The sequence below is a fragment of the Hetaerina americana genome, unplaced genomic scaffold (assembly GCF_022747635.1).
Source record: "Hetaerina americana unplaced genomic scaffold, ioHetAmer1.1.p SCAF_42, whole genome shotgun sequence".
Classification (NCBI taxonomy): Eukaryota; Metazoa; Arthropoda; class Insecta; order Odonata; family Calopterygidae; genus Hetaerina; species Hetaerina americana.
In genome coordinates, this window is record NW_027287008.1 from 2,524,180 (window position 1) to 2,542,046 (window position 17,867).

General features: G+C 38.7%; 1 long non-coding RNA gene across 1 annotated transcript in view; it reads right to left on the reverse strand.

The window, feature by feature from the left end:
- The window catches only part of LOC139692858 (uncharacterized), a 234,784-nt gene that overhangs the window by 95,002 nt on the left and 121,915 nt on the right, over nucleotides 1-17,867 (reverse strand). Inside the window, exon 2 of the long non-coding RNA XR_011701805.1 lies at nucleotides 2,830-2,957. This is a non-coding gene — a long non-coding RNA (uncharacterized lncRNA). The remainder of the gene's footprint in view (nucleotides 1-2,829; nucleotides 2,958-17,867) is intronic.

The following is a 17,867-nucleotide window of genomic DNA, read 5'->3' on the forward strand; positions in this document are numbered from 1 at the left end:
TCCACCCCGCCTCGGGTCCCAACTCCTTGTTGAAGCCCGTCAGTTTGCTAGAGACGCACATTAGTTTCGTCGAAATCCGTCCCTTAATTTATGGTACCGCATAAAACACAAGGGGGAGATGAACTCGGGGTTTCTTGAGCTAATCGCATCAGCTACCGTTTGACCTCTTTGCAATTGCGCGATTTTTCAAGCGTGGGAAATATGAACAGAAAACTTGAAGGATTTTTATCCGTACCTTCTTTATTGGGTGTTGTAAATGCTCGTAGAAACAGGTTGTACCGTTGCTTTTAAGGTATAATCCAAAGTGTGGTTACTTCGCCGTCGTTTAAAGCTTTTCATCCCTTGCAATAACATTCATCGGTACATTGAAAACGAACGATTTCAGATTGAAAGGATAGAAGCTTACAAAAAAATTGGCAATACTATCTTTTCTATTATGATTGCAAGAAAAATTTAATTCGATAGATGAATACTTTTCTTGAAGTTATCTATACTTCAGGGCAAAAGTGACCGAATTATACCTTACGAAGTACGAAGTAACTTTCACAACTCTTAAAATTCAAACGAATGGGGCACTCTATCTCACTCTTCATTCGGAGCATGGAGTTTATCACTCTTGTACGATCTGAAGAGCCATTTTTCCAGCATTCAAAGATCCATTGATTACAAATGATGATTCTGCCAATCGATAGTGAATGAATATTTAAAACTTTCATCTTAGGGCAGGAATATGAAGAAGTTAGTTTATACTGGCTGATAATCGCTAAAGAGTAGTTTTGTGCTACTGGTAACATAACCAATTAAGTTTTTATTCTTTATATTGATAAATTAGCATGTCATGTTATAATTTGAATGAGATGCTGAAACTTGGAGTAATAATTCTCCAATTTCGGGAGCTCTAAGGAAGGTGCTAAAATTAGAATTAAAAATTGTATGAATAAAAACTCCATAATTATTCGAAGATTAAAAAGCTAGGAATAAATTATCTTATGATCATAAAATATCAGTTTATCTTACCTATTGTGTAACTTCATGGCATATGAATCATATTAACCGGGTGTCAGGAAAACCGTAAAACCGGGCCAATAGAAAACCTACAAATTTGTGCTCTGCTGACATTCAGGACTTGAGAAAAAATCCAACATGTTAACGTAAATAGACGAGTTAAAGAGTTATTATCGCGGAGATGTGGGGACTGATTTTAATTTGAACGAGTAAAAAGAGTGAAAAAAAATCCATCGGGGCCCCCACTCACGCGGCTTCCTTCACTGAAAGGAGATGTGAAAAGGAAGGGGTCGGTCCCTTTCGGGACTTTCCTTTGTCTACGCCGTCTCCATTCCTGCGTTTCCATTATCTCGCGGGCAAATAAATCGAGGGCCACGGACGATTGGGTTGGGGAAAGGACGAGCCGAGAGAGCTATAGAGAATGGGAGGAGGGAAAAGGCGAAAGGAAATTTATTCCGGATCCCCCTCATCCACTATAATATGTGCACGGAGGACTTCACGCACACAAACGCACTCATAATCCCATTTGTAAATAGGCTTCGTTCATCGAGAACAAGAGGAATGATAATCCCAAAGATGGTACATACTTTCAAGACAATCGAATGCACACGCATCCCAACTTGTGAATTCAATCCGGCTCTATTTTTCAGCGTGTATCTAAGCGAATAAATTTGCATGTTATGACCAACTCACATTACGTGCAAAAAATGAATGCCTGCATCATTATAGTCCTGTCTAATTATATGTCAGTACGTCTAAATCTGTATTATTTGATTGGATGACACAAACGCTTAAATTATATAAATAAATAAATACAATTTTTCTAGGATATTACGCATGATGGTTCGCTTAAAAAGAATGTACCTCGCTTTACTGAAGTCCCCAAAAGTGGAAGGGACGATAAAGGAGCCCCAAGGACAAGCATAGAGTGAAAAAGGAAGAGTATGTGGGCGAAGAGGCAGGGGAAGAGGAACGAAAGGGAGTTATGAGACGGGCAGGCGGTGGAGGCGGCAGCGGATCTCTCTTTGCTCTCCCCTTGCGGGGTGGGACAATCCGGAAGAAGGCTGGCCGACTGAAGGAGCCGAGGCGGAGGAATCCGGTCCGTTGAACGTCTTAGGGCGCGCCGAGGAGAGGGCCCCGACGGGAAACGGCCCTCGGGTCGTGCGTGCAATGGAGCGACTCCTAATTCTCCTCCCAGAGTTTGGCCGACACGGGAAAGCGGGGTCGTCAGCTCTCGAGTCTCGCACCGCCTTGCAACGTTTGGAGCGCAATTTCCCTCGTTTTTCATGGTTCCCGATTTTACACCGAAAAGCATCTAGGGCATATCACTATGATTTCATCGCGGGAAGATGTGGAATGGTGTCTGTAGAAGGGGTGATTGGGTATAAAAGGTTACCGTCTACGTGGTAGTGGTATCTTCTGCGTGGGGGAGAGCAGAAACAAGGAGAAACTGATAGAGAGAGCTTTCCGTTTCACACCATGACGAGTGATTAGAATGATCGGCTGCTAAATAAATGCTTTTCAGACCGATGCTTCAGTAACGGAGGATATACTTTTACCAAACAGCTTCGTAATACATGCAGCACCTTCATTGCTCTTCCTTCACGCCGGGTTTGGGTGTTTGTATTTGTTATTTCGTTGTTGAAAGTAAGATATAAGGCCAAAGCGCTGTTTTCGGATTAATGTAAAATAAATAAATAAAATATTTCCAAATAAATACTGCATAAATAAATAACTTCATGAACAAATAAATGAAAATAAACCAGTTAATATACTTCATCTGAAATATTTCCTTATTGTATGAGAATTTGAATTTGAAATTACCTTCACTGCTTTTACATCAGTAATTCTTCATGCAAATCCGTCGCATTTCCGGAAAAAGGCTGACATTAACCAGCATTGGACGATGCTTCTGGTGTACCTCAGGCACGGAAAACCTCCTTTTTGGATATCTACAAATAGAAAAATGGAAATCGATCAGATAAAACCAGTATTAATTGTAAATACAATATATAAACATGAGTAATACCTTAGAAATAGTTAATTTCTACTATGCATACTTTAAAAGATTAGACATTTGGGCTTGGATTTATTGAGAACGTATTCCATCCAGCCTTCCTGTCTTCTCATACATAAATTCTTTTATCTGTACTACAAGTTTGTGATTGGTATTGGGCATTAGATTAATTGATACGGTAGAATTCCAACCGCCGCTCGTTTATTCTGCTATTATTAGTAAGTATACGTAGTTTTTGCGTCTGAAATACATTCACATATTGCAAGGCTTTCGCAGAAATAGGAGGTGAGATGCCTTGAGTGGTGGGATTGCGCTCGCATCGTGACATGATCTCTGGCCGCCTTGATGCGCGTATAGCCGCGGTGAAGACTGATCATCACAGTCAGCGCGCGAAGAGGCACACGTGCTGACGAATCCATTAAGCGAGCCTTATGAATGTCCCTCCACAGTGTTGATGAGAGACGTTTCCTTGCAGCATTCGAGTATGCGATTTTGCATTCCCTGCAGGCCGTACACTTTCTATATTTCAAGCAGAAATAGCCGTCCACTTCCACTGAAATGAAAGAGTTCTATTGTGAAAGCCTCCTTAGGAAATACTTGTTTATTTGAGAGCCACTCAACACTCAAATTGCCAGTCACTATGTCTCCTTTTGGGAATCATGGTTCGCCAGAGTCAATTAACAGTGCAAATTTTAATCTACAGGCTATGTTTGTTGACAACATGACTCTTAAAAATGGGCCAAAATAAGGGCTCAAAAAGCATGTGGAGTCGAAAACATAATCTGATGGACGTGTTTTAACTATTTTTATCAATTCAGGGACAGAGTGCCAAAACTGAATAAGTCTCTTCGTGGGTAGTTTCACTGAATGATTTGGGTCGTTAATAAATTGTAACTACCGGTAACGCGAAGTCGTTTGATTGATATTGTTCAATTTTCAATTCAAATTTGAAAATAATGACCTCAATGGAATAAAACATTATAGAAATAAATTAAAGAACCTTATGATTTTCCTCATTAAGCATTGAACTATTAAAAGAGATAGATGAGAACAGCCTTGGATTGATTGTTCCAGTTTCTAGAATGAAAGGGAAACCTACCAACAATTAGAGGATATTTAATGTTATCGTTAGTTTTAGGATTAAATCCCTACACTTAATATGTTGGCATTGCAATTTTCATCAAACTAATAAAAACATCGCTTTTGGTAATTTTTTTTAGGTCCATATTTATAAAGCAAACGTGAGGAGTCTCCTTGTTATTGATAGCTTGTCCAGGGGACAAATATAAATCGTTATTTTACAGTATTAATTTATTGTTGGTTATATTAAAAAAACAATTTATTCGACAACTACGAAGGCAATTAAATGTTGCTGCAAAGGATTCATCAGTGATATGAAGATGACTCGAAAGATTTCGGGTTCCTCCCGCGTGAGATCACCTTGATAAAAGACAGATTTGACGGCGCGTCATTCACCATCAGATCTGGAGGTACCGACTGACAAGCCGGTAAACTGTCATTTACAATCATAATCCCAAGGGGGAGAAAACCATGAGAATCCAGTCATTAATGGAAATAATTTACTATTATGCTTTAATTTGTCTCGATAGACATCTTAATATTTTTGGAAACTATTGTAAATCATGAGTTTTTTGTGTACCTGAAGCTTAATATTATTATTTCTTATTACTGGCATTAGGCTAATCATTCGGCAAATGTTTTACAAAAACTCGATATTTCCTGGTGTACCTTAAGTTCAATACGGTAAAGTAATGCACTTAAGGAAGTTCTTTGGAGAAATCGTGCCCAAACATGCTCGTCGGTACCAATAATACATTTTTTAAATTTACCAGTCGTTAAAGTCTCCACCCTAGGGGGATGGGTGTTTTTTGAAATTTTAATCAAACAGAGTCCTGTTGATTTAATGATGCTTTATGAGCAAAAATATTTTATAAATAAATATCCAAAAATAAAAGGGACATCAAGGAGACGCCAAACTGGTGGCGAAATAATTTTTATGAATACTCTGAAGAAACCCGGAAAGAATCATTGACCCATTTTAGCGACTACATAAACACGTAAGGCTACGTAAACATACCACCCCTTTTATGAACAGATTTGGTGTATTTATAAATTTCTCCTTTGTTTGCAATGCTACTTAAAAGTGAAAAAGAAATGGTTAATCATTGTTATACCATATACCAGAGCGTAGTTACCTGCTAAAAATCAACGGGCGGTATTCATAAAAACATAATTGAGACTAGTATCAACTATGAGCTGAGGAGCTAAGCTATTTGTTATCAATGGGAGAGATAAATGACCGAAAGGAATTCCTACAAATAAAGTTTTCTTACTGTTTGTTATTTCTTACTAATCTTACGGGAACAGTACAAAGGTTGCGAGTTCTTAGTTTTCCCCGCGCTTGTTGTTATAACAGTAAACACGGCAAAACCCTATAACATGCAACCTTCACAAACTACGCGCCTTGGAGGCCTCGCAACAACTAAAATAAGAAAAGGTGTTTTGAACTTACTTTTTCAGGATTTCGAAAAAAACTCGAAATATTATCAAAATATATTCATTACACGAGTCGAAGAAACGACTCCAAATCCTCATTTCCAGTCAATTGAGAAAATGCGTGAGGCAATGTGGCTACAAGATGCCAAGAAAAAAACGATTATTAATGTATAGATGCATGTCAAGAAATTACGGCAAAACGCCTTTCGCCCCCGGCTATTGAACGTTCGCGTGGCCCTTAGAAGACTACGTTTGTGCTGGAAAGTGATGGAATACTAACAGTTTTAATGTTTATTATTTAAATTTGGCAATTAAAAATACCTAAAAATATATTTAAAAAATTTTCACTTGATTTCCAAATGAGTAGGTTCACCGAAGGGGTTCAATTAATGGCTTATTCAATATCATTACTCTATATACGTGAAAGAAAAATGGCAAATTTGTAAGCATTTCACAAACTTCAAGGTTGTCAAGGTCTGTAATTTTGAGCCGACGATTTAAAAAAATATTCAGCAAGAGAGTTGTAGCAATATTTTTATATTTGTCAAAGCATCATAACAGTTACACTCTTAAACATGGTTGAACCATCGATCGTACTTTTGATTTTTCTTTCCCCTCGACATATCACATTTTGAATAAGCCTGGAAATTAAATACATTTGCGAGGGCTTGATGGGGTCAATAATAAAAAAATAGTTTTGTTGTCGCCTCAAAATTGTAATGAAGTTTTCATCTCAACTTATTTAGGACTTGTGTTTGCAAAGAACAAAACATTTACCAAAGTTTAGATGGCTATTCTTTGGGGCCTGAAATGAACCATTTCTTGTGCCCCTAAATTAATAGTTTTCCGCATCAAATAATGAAATGGCTGTGTGGTATTTTGCTCGATACACACAATTTCTCCTCTATTCTTATGTAAATACAAGTCTGCTAAATGAAAATATCAGCTGGCTAATGTATGAGGTTGACAACAAGAGCCTATGAAGTATAAGAAGATGAAACTCGTTGATACATGGGTCTTTAATAAAATTTTATGTGGAAATGCAAAACGTATTTTAAGTCATGGATTGCTTCCACAAAGTAACGCTGGAAACTACATCATGTAGGAAGCATTCCTTCAGTTTCCGAGATACTTTTGCGCAAACGTTTGCTCTTAACCCATCTGAGCTAAGAAATGTTTTCTTAAACATCGTAACTACAAAATATATTGTTAAAATAAGCGATTGATAAAATCTCTTTCATACCTAATAATTAACTTGTTTCTGGGTAATCACATACGTTAAACATCTCTAAATCTCATAAGATGTGCATCGTCACCCCATGAACTAGCATATATTATTCCGCGCAATGCAGGTTGTAACTGAAAACTATGAAAAAACACAATGGATAAATATATATGCTAACGTTAAATATCTATAAACTTTCAATAAATATCTGTGAAATAACAGTAAAACTCAAAAACATTTAAATACACCATAGAATACGTTGCCATTTATATCCAATCAATAAAACGCTATTGCAGTATAACTGAAGAGATTGTCAGTTTAAAATTGAAGTAATGCCTCAGAAATTGCAAACAGTATTGATGTTAAGCATTCTCAATTCAAATAAATACATTCAAATTGGTAAATTTTCAATATATCTCAAGTGTAATGACTTAATAATCTCTCTTCGTGTCCCGTTTTCAGAATCCGAAAGACATAAACTATTCATCACATAATAATCAGATTTTATTTTGCGTTCGTTCTGGATTATTTACATTCACTTTATGCATATATTCTAAAATGAAGTGAGTATTTATTAAATAGCTATACGCAATAAAATTGCTTGAAGTACGCTCGCAAGCTCCGAGCTGTATAGATGCCAATAATCCAGGGAGAGCTATGCAAGGGCGGAAGCTGATTCTTGTTAGATGCCTGTGGAGAATTCCCGAGGGGCAAGTAAAATAATTGGAAGATTGAAATAAATGGCAGGAGGGAATGCGACGCGCGCATCGAATGCTTCCAGTCCCCACGCGTGGCTTACTTTGGCGCCCACGCCAACTCAGCGGGGATAAGACGCCATGGCGACGGGAAAGCTTCGCTTGGATGCTGCGACGGCTCTTGCGATGGCTGTTCCACTGGGCTCACTCCCGTAGGTCCGCACCAGATTCCATGTTTAAGCTAAGGGTTACTTTTTGGCGGTATACAAATATCCCTCTCAATGCCAAGTGGGGAATGAAGTTGGCCATTCGTCAGCCGGAAAGTAAAACATCAAGAATGTACTGCGAACGAGTTTTGCCATTCAGTTCAATGATATCCCTACAACAACGACTTCTTGTTATTTAAACTAAAAGTTTATCTTAGGTAGCCTCGGTATCCCAATTGAAAAATATTTATAAAAGGTAATTGAGCGAAAAACTCAATAATTATTGTTGGCGGTCCCTGGGATTCAAATTACGCGTGAAAAAATATAAAAAAGCCATTAATATACGTGTGAGATATACGAACGTAAACCGCAATCGTGAACCAGTGAGTTAGTTAGTGTATATTTTAAGTTTTAAATTCTAATGAATACAAATAAATGGCAGAAAGGGCTTTGAATTTAGTTTTTGAAGAAAATATATTTAAAGCTGCCCAACAGTGAGGTGAAAGGACTCATGACGGCACCATGTTTTTAACACAAATGCAATTGCTTTTTTGCTGATAGAAAACCTATTTCAGGCGTCATATATGATGTAAAATTCAATAGAATATTCAAATTGTTAAGGCAGGCCCCTTTTCTCTCATTAGAATTGCCTTTTCTATCCATATCCGAGATCCTACTATCGTGTAATCATCCATCACCATCGCTAATGTTTTTGACTACAATTTAATTTAGTCGACTGCTCTTGGTAACGCGTAATACCATAAATCCTATGTTTGCAGTGAGGGTGCTTTCCCGGAAGCCACGACTGAAAATGGAACAAGACATTAAGAAGCAAGATTTTCTGCTGATATCCTTCCTTCCTCAGGATTTATGTTCATCAAGTGTTTAACATATTGCTAACTGTTCTCATGAAATCTAAAGCAATAGTTCATTAATTATTTTTTATTTGCCATCAAGATGGATAAGCACTAAGGAGAAAGCTACAAGCATTCGACAATGAGATGAATTTTTTCCATCACATGCCAAGCAGCGGGGTCATACGTCATGTAAAGAAAAGATATCACCCCGAAAGGACTCACGTTATCACCGAGGACTATCTGCAAATGATAACATCTAATAACCGGAAGGCGACGTGCGGCCGGCGGGGTTCCCGCAGGACAGTTGGTCGCCTCCGTCTTCGGGAGGCCCGTATTGCACTTGCTTTCTCACGCGAGCGTCCCATTGCCTCGGGGGATGAGCGGAGGCGGTGGGATTGAGGGAGTGAGTAGGTGAGCGGCGGGCTGCTCGTGGTTGGGGACGGAGTGAAGGCGGGGAGGAGGCGAGCGGCCGCCGGAGTGTGTGGGGGGTGTGAGGGAAGGAAAGCGAGCCCGGGGGTAGGACGGGGATGGGGATGTTTGGGGACGCAGATCTGGGACGTAGGAAGGAGGGTGGGGGTTGGGCGGAAGATGGGGGGGCGGGCGTGGGGGTGGGGGGAGAGGAGTATGGAAAGGGAGAGTGGTTTGGCAAAGCAAGAAGAGGAGGGGAAGGACGAGGCGGCGGAGGAGGGAGACTTCGGGTAGGTTGGAGGTCTGACTGCTGCGAAAGGTGGGTCAAACTGCTGGGGCCATTATGAACTTTCACTGAGAAGCGGCTCGGGGTAGCGTGTGACTGTTGCTGTGCCTCAGATTTTGCTCTCGGCTGATGATGCTTCTTGGAACTGCTTATTTTTTTCTCGTGTTTGCCTCCGGTCTTCGAATCCCATCCTTTTTTTCGGTCAATTTCGCAATTGCAATCTTGCATTTGTACCTATATCCCTTGCGGGATTCTCCGAAGACCTGGTATGGTGCGCGCCTATTATGCCAGGCGGCGAGTGAATGGATACGGAAGATGAGCTGAGAATAAAAAGGTGATATCATCAGCAGGATGGTAACGCCTTTGCAGATCCGTGATTCACCCAAATTGGGGTGAATGCTATATTTGGCTTTTTTTACAGCTTCAGGCATCAAACACGAACATAACTGCGAAAGTATGCATACTCGCTGGATAAAAAAAATTAAAAAGACATACAGGCATATACAAATTGAAAATCAAGGAAAAACATCTGAGGTTACTTAAAAATAACTGTGGGTATAGTGAGGTCATACGAATATTTGTTGCCTTAAGGGAGAATGTCTCCCTAATTAACTGTCATCTGGCGTAAAGGGTATATAAGAGTGGCATACAATTTTTCAGCATGTCAAAACAGGGACAAAGTGGTTTTTTTTGTTCAAGATATACTTTCATTGATTACGATATTCAATTCTCATTTTACGATCAGCGAAGGGTCAAGCATATGCTCCACGTACACTCCTTCTTTGTCTTTGGGACCTTGCCGAAAGAGTTTATTTTAGATAAATATAAATAATTTCAGTTTGTCGTTGGCACAGAAGAAATTATTGTAATGCCGCAATAAGTAGAGGTGGTAAATTTACTGCCAAATCGAACGATATCAGGGCTTTTTTTTCACACAAATCGTGGTCATAACCGTAGAAAACACAAAATAAGGCAATTTGAACTTTCCCAAAATATAATGATATGGAATATCATTTATCAACAATTACTCTAATGATTGGTGACCCTATATTCCCTTCTGCAAACCCTTATCGCGGCCTCCACACGAGATGATGGAGTGTTTGGTACTACATGGTGGGTTTTACTAGAGCTGGGAAACACTGGGCACCTGATGCCCAGTGTTTTCCTCGATATTTTGTATGTTTATTTGTTCAATAACTGTAATAATGTTAGCTAAATTAGTACCGCCACCATCCAATATATTCATAGTTCACTCAGTATGTAATGTAATTTATATTTAATTTGCTCTGCTACGATAGGGTTGTATGGAAGTGGGACCATAATGGGGATCAATTTCGACCATATGGAGACGTTTTTTCTCTGAAGAGTTTGAATGGGACCGTTAGGGTATTAATTTTTAATCAAAGATTGCGATTTAAATTTCATTGAAATGGTTTACGAAAGATGTGAAGGAAAAAGAGCGATGGTATGAACTGGAATATAACACTGACAGAAGCTGGCCAATTCTAGATAGCAGAAAATTCATCTTTAACTTTCATCAAGTCATTATCACAAGCATCCGTTCATCATGAGCAATCATACTGCGTGATTTTCTATCAATATCAGACACTATATAATACCCTGGAGTGAAATATTTTGGAGTTAAACTAGCCGTTTATTCGATTTTTTGAACGGGGATAACACTTGGGAGTTCATCACTAAATAGTAAATAGTTCAAGGCTGCAACCAAAGACGTATAATCAGTTGGGAGCAAAAGGATAATCTGAGCGTAGAATAATGAAGGATCGCTTCAAGAGAGCTAATGTGTATCTAAGAGTGCCAAAGCTGGCCTCAGATATCAGACACTGAAGACATATCTAATAGGAAGGAAGCGCCTTAATCAATGGTATATGAAGTTATTCCGAAGACTGCTGAATAACGCTATTCTAAATTTAATGATTAACTACGAGATAAAACCGGAAATAAAATGGATCAACTATCATTCAATGTGAAAATGGTGAAATTATTATTCGTAAACTATACCAGAAGAGCGGAGCATAAACTTCCGTGTCTACGTTATTCAGAAAACACGCTCACACGTCTCCCAGAGAGACATTTAATCAGAAGGATTTATACCCCAGAAAAAAGGCCAACACACAAAGGAGATGTATTGTACGCACGAATCATGGGAAGAGAAACAAAACCGTGTATTGGTGTGAGTAGTCCTCCGCTGGGCTCAGTCCCAATGACTTAGAGGCTTACCACACTAAGAAAAATACCTAAACTTGGTAAAAATATATACTATTAGGTAGTCATGTTCATACTCAAAGTACTCGGATAAAATATTTGACAAAGTTTGAAGATTTACTTCTAAACACGATTTGTAGTTTAAAAAAAAAAGACCTACACATGCCAAATGATTATTTTATAAACCTGTTCCGCATTAATTGCGTTCACATAAATTCCATATAAATAAACACATTAATAAATATTTATATCAAGTGGCGGTTAAAATTATTAAATTTAATGTTTCAATATTTTTAGCACAACTATTGAAAATGCCGCGTTTATATTGAGAAGTATTTATTAGATATAAATGCTTGCATTAGTCAATACCGAAATGGATTGTTTCTTTCGAATCTCCTGCGATCGACGGCTTTAATTAAAGGTCCTCCGGGCTCGAGGATCTATGGAAGAATAAAGCCCAAATCCGAGGAATTACCACTTTAAGTTCTTTTTGGATTTAGAGAAAATATAGTGCAAGCATAATAAACTATATGCAGACTGCAAAGTGAAGCTTTGTCGTCTCTTAGGCCATATGAAGATCAGTTATTTGTGGATTAAAAGAAAACGATCAACAACGCCGACTGACACAAAATTTTCATATCCTGTCGAAGATGGAAGTAATAAATGGTGGGCATAAAATATATTTCACAGTGCGTGAAAATAATGGATTTTGCTATTACTTATGAATTATGTTGTCACACAACTGAAACAAAGAAATGCCCTCACAATCATTAGTTTCAACTACCACGCAGAGAAAGGAACGCATGCAATAAAGGAAAAGCTTAAACTGTGTGGATTTAAGGGACATGCAGAATCCTGTGTTTCACCAAAGATAGATTTAAGATCAAATGAACAAGGGAACCTAAAGATGATACACGGGATATCTTAAAGAAGACAATGAGGAGGTGTAACATGATGGTAAAAAAGTAAATCAAGCCAGATATCCGGAGATGATATAAACCCAGTGAAAATCCGAAGTCAAATGAATGAAAACGTTTTGATATTTGGGTAGTAGGATCACTGGTTACGAATAAATCATGGAATAAATTGTTCGGAGAGTATAAAAAATGAAAGAAAATTAACTTTACACAATTTAAACATAAGCATAGAAATCATATAAATTTATTATAATATGGAACATCCTATAGGAATATTGACGGTGGGGTCAATAGTTGGCGGAGTCAATATAAATGTGCCCCACGGAAGAATGATCAAACGGTCGGATCGAAGAAGAAATACAGAATTGTTACGAAGAGTGAAGGAGTAGAGTAGCCAACCGAGAAGACTGAAGACCCTGAGACAAGAAGGGAAAGGGCTGTTTGACAGTTTTTCAGATATACAACGGCTTGCTGAAGATAGCTGTATAAACAGAAGCGAAGTGAAATGATTGCAATGGAAGAAAAAAAGGGGAGAAGAAGAAGATAATAGAAAAATGAACTGAAACTGTGTCTGAAGAGAAGAACAATGAAGACATGAGTGGTTAGCAAATGGGAGAACAGAGTGGGGAGCAGGGTCAAACCTCCCCCAGGATTGATTAACATTAATGAAGATGGTAAAAATAATTATTATGAGAAATAATGACAGATTTACTTAAAATCACAAATGCATGAGCATTGCCTGAAGAAGGATAACTGTTCTTGCAAGCTGTCCATATGTACATGACATATCCTTTATACGCGATAGAAGGATGAGTACTCAATAATTCCGGAGTCACGGTATGACAAAGGGCACCGACGTCAACGAAGAATATCAATAGAACATTCCTTATCGCTGGTGAAGCTGTACCTTTATACTAGAGACCCATAGAGATGATGACAGTGATAAATGACGGCCTCGATAAATGAGTCTCAATAAAAACTTTCACGGAATAGAATATAAATCATATACATTTTGAAAAACATTTAGCCCTCGATTTTCACTAAATGAGATGAATTAGCAAGGTTGGAAAATTAACAAAAGTATAGATTTCATTATAAATAATTCGAAGTCCAGATGAACCAAGTGTGTTGCCCCTCCAGACCCTACGGAATGCAATAAAATTGCAAAATGCCGACCAACGCGCCAAAGTCATGCAAGGCGGAAGGCCCCCATTCAGTGCTTATTAATCAATCGACAGCAAGAAGTTTTCCAACCGGTTGTATAGCTGTCTATTGAAGATGCCATTGTCTACAGAACCAACCGCAATTGATATGAATTCCCAATTTAGGAATGCAGGACTGTCAAATTCCTTGTCAAACTCGTGTACCCGTGGAAACCAAACTGGAACCAAGTCCTGTATCACTCAATCGAAACTGTCCCGGTCACCTTTGAATTAACTTACGTCTATAAGGCACTACTTCTATTCCCACACAACGTAGAAATAATCACCACAACTTAAAGTGAAAGACACTACTCCCTCATTTCTCAAGTAGGTTATTAAGGGCGCGCCATCTTCACCCAACTGCACTAACAATTCAATCCCGACGGTCGCATCTCGTGCATGGAAAACACCTTCGCGATCATGCGTCTCATGAAATATTGATGAAACAGTTAATATATGTAAGAAAAGAGTTTGCAGATTTTTATTAAGATTAATAGGCACCGGGAGGTGGAAATAATATTTTATAAATAAAAGCACGTTTATAATTTTAACAGTTATCTTGGCACATATTATTAATAAAGATTCATCGCGCTATACATTGGTGCTGTACCATGCAAGGCAGGTTTTGGATGTAGACCGACTAAACGCGTTTACATTTCTTAGTATCGCCTCTAAGACACAACCGGGCACCCCAAATTCCAATAAAACGTTCTTCAATACCGCATACTTCCTACCTACCATCACTCCTCTACAACAGACCTATTTGTTTCTCCTCCTTCCTCGCTTGCCTATCGCCCTCCCTTCTATCACAGTCTTCAACATTCAACCACCCATCAAATTACTCAGCATCCATCTTTTGTGCCTCCTTTTGATTTATCCCAGCAATCGTCCTTTCATTCCCTACTATGAATAGCATTTCTTTTGTTTTCCTTTTCGTCCACTTCACATTTTATATTCCTCGACACACCCATATCTTAAAAACCTCCACTCTAGGTCAATCAACTTGCCTTAAAGACGCTCCTTGCCTAAGTTTTCACTAGTCTTTTCTTAACGTACTTACCCAAAGTCCCTGTCATCAATGCCGTCCTCCTAGTGAAATTTTCTATGCCTATCGCAATTCTTCTCCAAATACATAATTTATCCCCAAAAGTAGTAGGTCGATTAACAAAATTGTATTGCCAGAATTGATACATTCTCTCAAAATTCTTCGAAGTAGCACCCCTGTGAGTCCACAGACCGCTGCCAGCGGGTTTTCCACACCTCGTACGCTTTCTGCAAGGCGGTGCCCGGAATGCTGCTAAGCTCCCTCGTCACGGCCTGTTGTAACGCTTCCACCGAACCTTAGTGACGTCCATGCAGCACGAATTTGAAGCGCGGTAACTGGAAGAACTCTGGTGGGGCAACGTCAGGGCTGTAGGGTTGCTGATGCAGGGTTTTCACGTTGTTCTAGGTCAGATAATCCGTTACTAAGCGAGCATATGCGGCACCAACGTCACACACACCTTTCTCATGCCCATGTTTTTCGATGCACATCACTTTTAGGGATGCCAAGTTAATCAAAAACCATGTAAACACTTAATCTGCGATCCCTGTCCAACAAAGCCTTCACTTTCGCAAGATTTTCGTCACTTTTTGAGATCGATGAGCTTCTTGAACGTTCGGCGTCTTCAACATCTTCTCTACCCTGCCGAAACAATTTGTACTCTGTAAAACTCCTGATCTACTCATAGCGTTATCACCATAAGCTGCCTTAAGCGTATGATGACTACATTTGCCGGTTTTGCCCTGTAAGACGCAAAATTCGATGACGTAGCGCTGTTCCAATAACCGGTTCATGACGGAGTCTAACGAGGTCACGTTATAGAGGTTTCGCAAACGAACGATCCGCACTCCGCAAAGGCTGGGAGCCAACTTCCAGCGGCCTCCAGATGGATTCCAATGTCGGGAGCATGCCGAAAAGAAGGCAGTTGGTTATACATGGAGTACGCAAAAAATAATGCTTTTCTAAGAAAGCAGAATCGGCAGTGCATAAAAGTGCACTTCCCTCCACCATATTGCGTGAAATAAAATTTGATTGTGCCACAGCAAAATAAATGCCGACTCATTGCGGCGGGTACGAAATGCTACTGGAGAGTGCTTGTGGTAACAATAGGATATGCATAGGGTATTGAAAGAATGCGGATCGGATATTCCGGTTTTTGACAAGTTTGAAAGAAGGGTGATTTGTCGGTATGGCAATTCTGAGAAATGGATTAGTGTCAAATCACCGAAAGAGATTTGAGAGTAGAGTGAATGTTTTATAGGAATGGGTAGATAAAGGGTATTGGCGAATGCAGATGGAGAGAATCTAATGGCTAAGAATATTCGTAGGAAAAGAATTGGATGCGCAAAATAATGCATGATTGTGAAAAATGCACAATTAGGATGCATGGAATAACCAGTGTTAAAGAAATTTGAAAATTTCCCCTCGTAATTTAATTTCTGCCCTGAAATCTAATTCACTAGTTTAAATTTAATTTTGCCTTTTCTTGACAGAGCCTAGTACGAAATGTAACAGTGCGAAGGGTATGTAGGTATATAGAAAAACGAAATATATTTCATTTATTCCCTTCATCTCTTTCAGTGCGTATCAAGTCTCTAACCTATTCTTCCACTCATTTGAGTGAATCAGAAAAGGGAATAATGACGAACAAAGAATCGTTACTGCTCATGAAGCGAGAGTCATTCGAAAAAGATGAGAGATGCCTGCAAACATTTTCAATGTCGGTCGTGGCAGCCAAGAACAGCCTCTGCTATTTTCTTCTTCAAGTGATTTTCTTCATACTTAATTTTATTTTAGGAATATTAAACATAATCGGTCATCAAAATCAAATCATAATTCAGAGAACTCGTATTCATTAAGGGTAATGAGAATTAATTTCTAGCTTTATTTTAATATTATTCCAAGTAAGGTATACTATGAATGCAATCCGAATAAATGATATGAATATGGTATGAATAAAAATTCAAAGCCATGAACAGAGACCTAGAATCCACTTTGATTGTTCTAGATCCACATATGAAGAAATGCATCGCAATATTAGGCACTTGGGAAGAATTAGTTTGCGCTCGAGTTTTAATGAATACGACGCATCCATGGACGAATTCCAATTGAATTATTGCATTTTCGAAAGTCTATTCAATCTGTCTTGGTTTCCGTGGCCCACGCTGACAATATCTCGCATGAAATCATTACTTATCCATCAATGACGTGCATATACAATATGTGCACTACATTTTTTTGACCCAAATAGTTTTATTTTCTATAACCGTAATACATATTTCAACTAATGACACTCGTAATCACTCATGCCCCCTCCTGTCAATTGATTATAATCTTTGAGCCTGCAGCCGTGCTTCAATATGGATTAAGAATCTGCGCAGTTGCAAGCCCAAGAAAGAGACTTCCATTGTAATGTCAATTCACTCGTCACATTGGTGCAGTGACTGAAAATCAGTCACGAAAAAATGAAAAGTCAATGTGGACAAGGAAGTTTTTGAATTCTTGAAACTACTTCGCTGGACAAAAAAATATATGTATGTATGTTTATATACATATATATATATATATATATATATATATATATATATATATATATAAACACAGATGTAGATTTTTAGAATATAGAGACACAAAGAAAGGACACTCACAATTTGTTATTTTACGTTTCGGCAGCACGGCTGTCGTCTTCAGAATGGCGTTCTCGGGGAAGAGCGGAGAGGATGTGCGGGGGAGAGGTGGGGGAAGGAGAGGTAAAGGGACCAATAGGAAATGAACAAGGGGGTGGGGGGGATATGTAGGCAGCCAATTGATGCATTCAGTGGGCTTGGTTTAGCCCGGGCGGTTTGAATGATTGGGCCACCCCTTTCTTTGTGTCTCTATATTCTAAAAATCTACATCTGTGTTTTTATATATTTGTGTGTCGCCGAAGAGCGTTCCATTTCGAAGATATTTTATTATATATATATATATATATATATATATATATATATATATACACAAAAAGGTAAAGGCCACGTCATGTGAGGACTACAGGACAATTAGTTTGACATCCCACGCAGCTCAAGTTGTTCTCAGGATCATAAACAAAAGGATAGAGAGTAGGGCAAATGATTACTTACGGGATGATTAGTTTGGGTTTAGGAAGGGCAGAGGTACGCGTGATGCCATTGCAGTAATGAGATTACTAATCGAGAGGAATATAAAACACAACCAGGAGGTATTTGCCTGTTTCGTAGATTTCGAAAAAGCGTATGATAGAGTGAA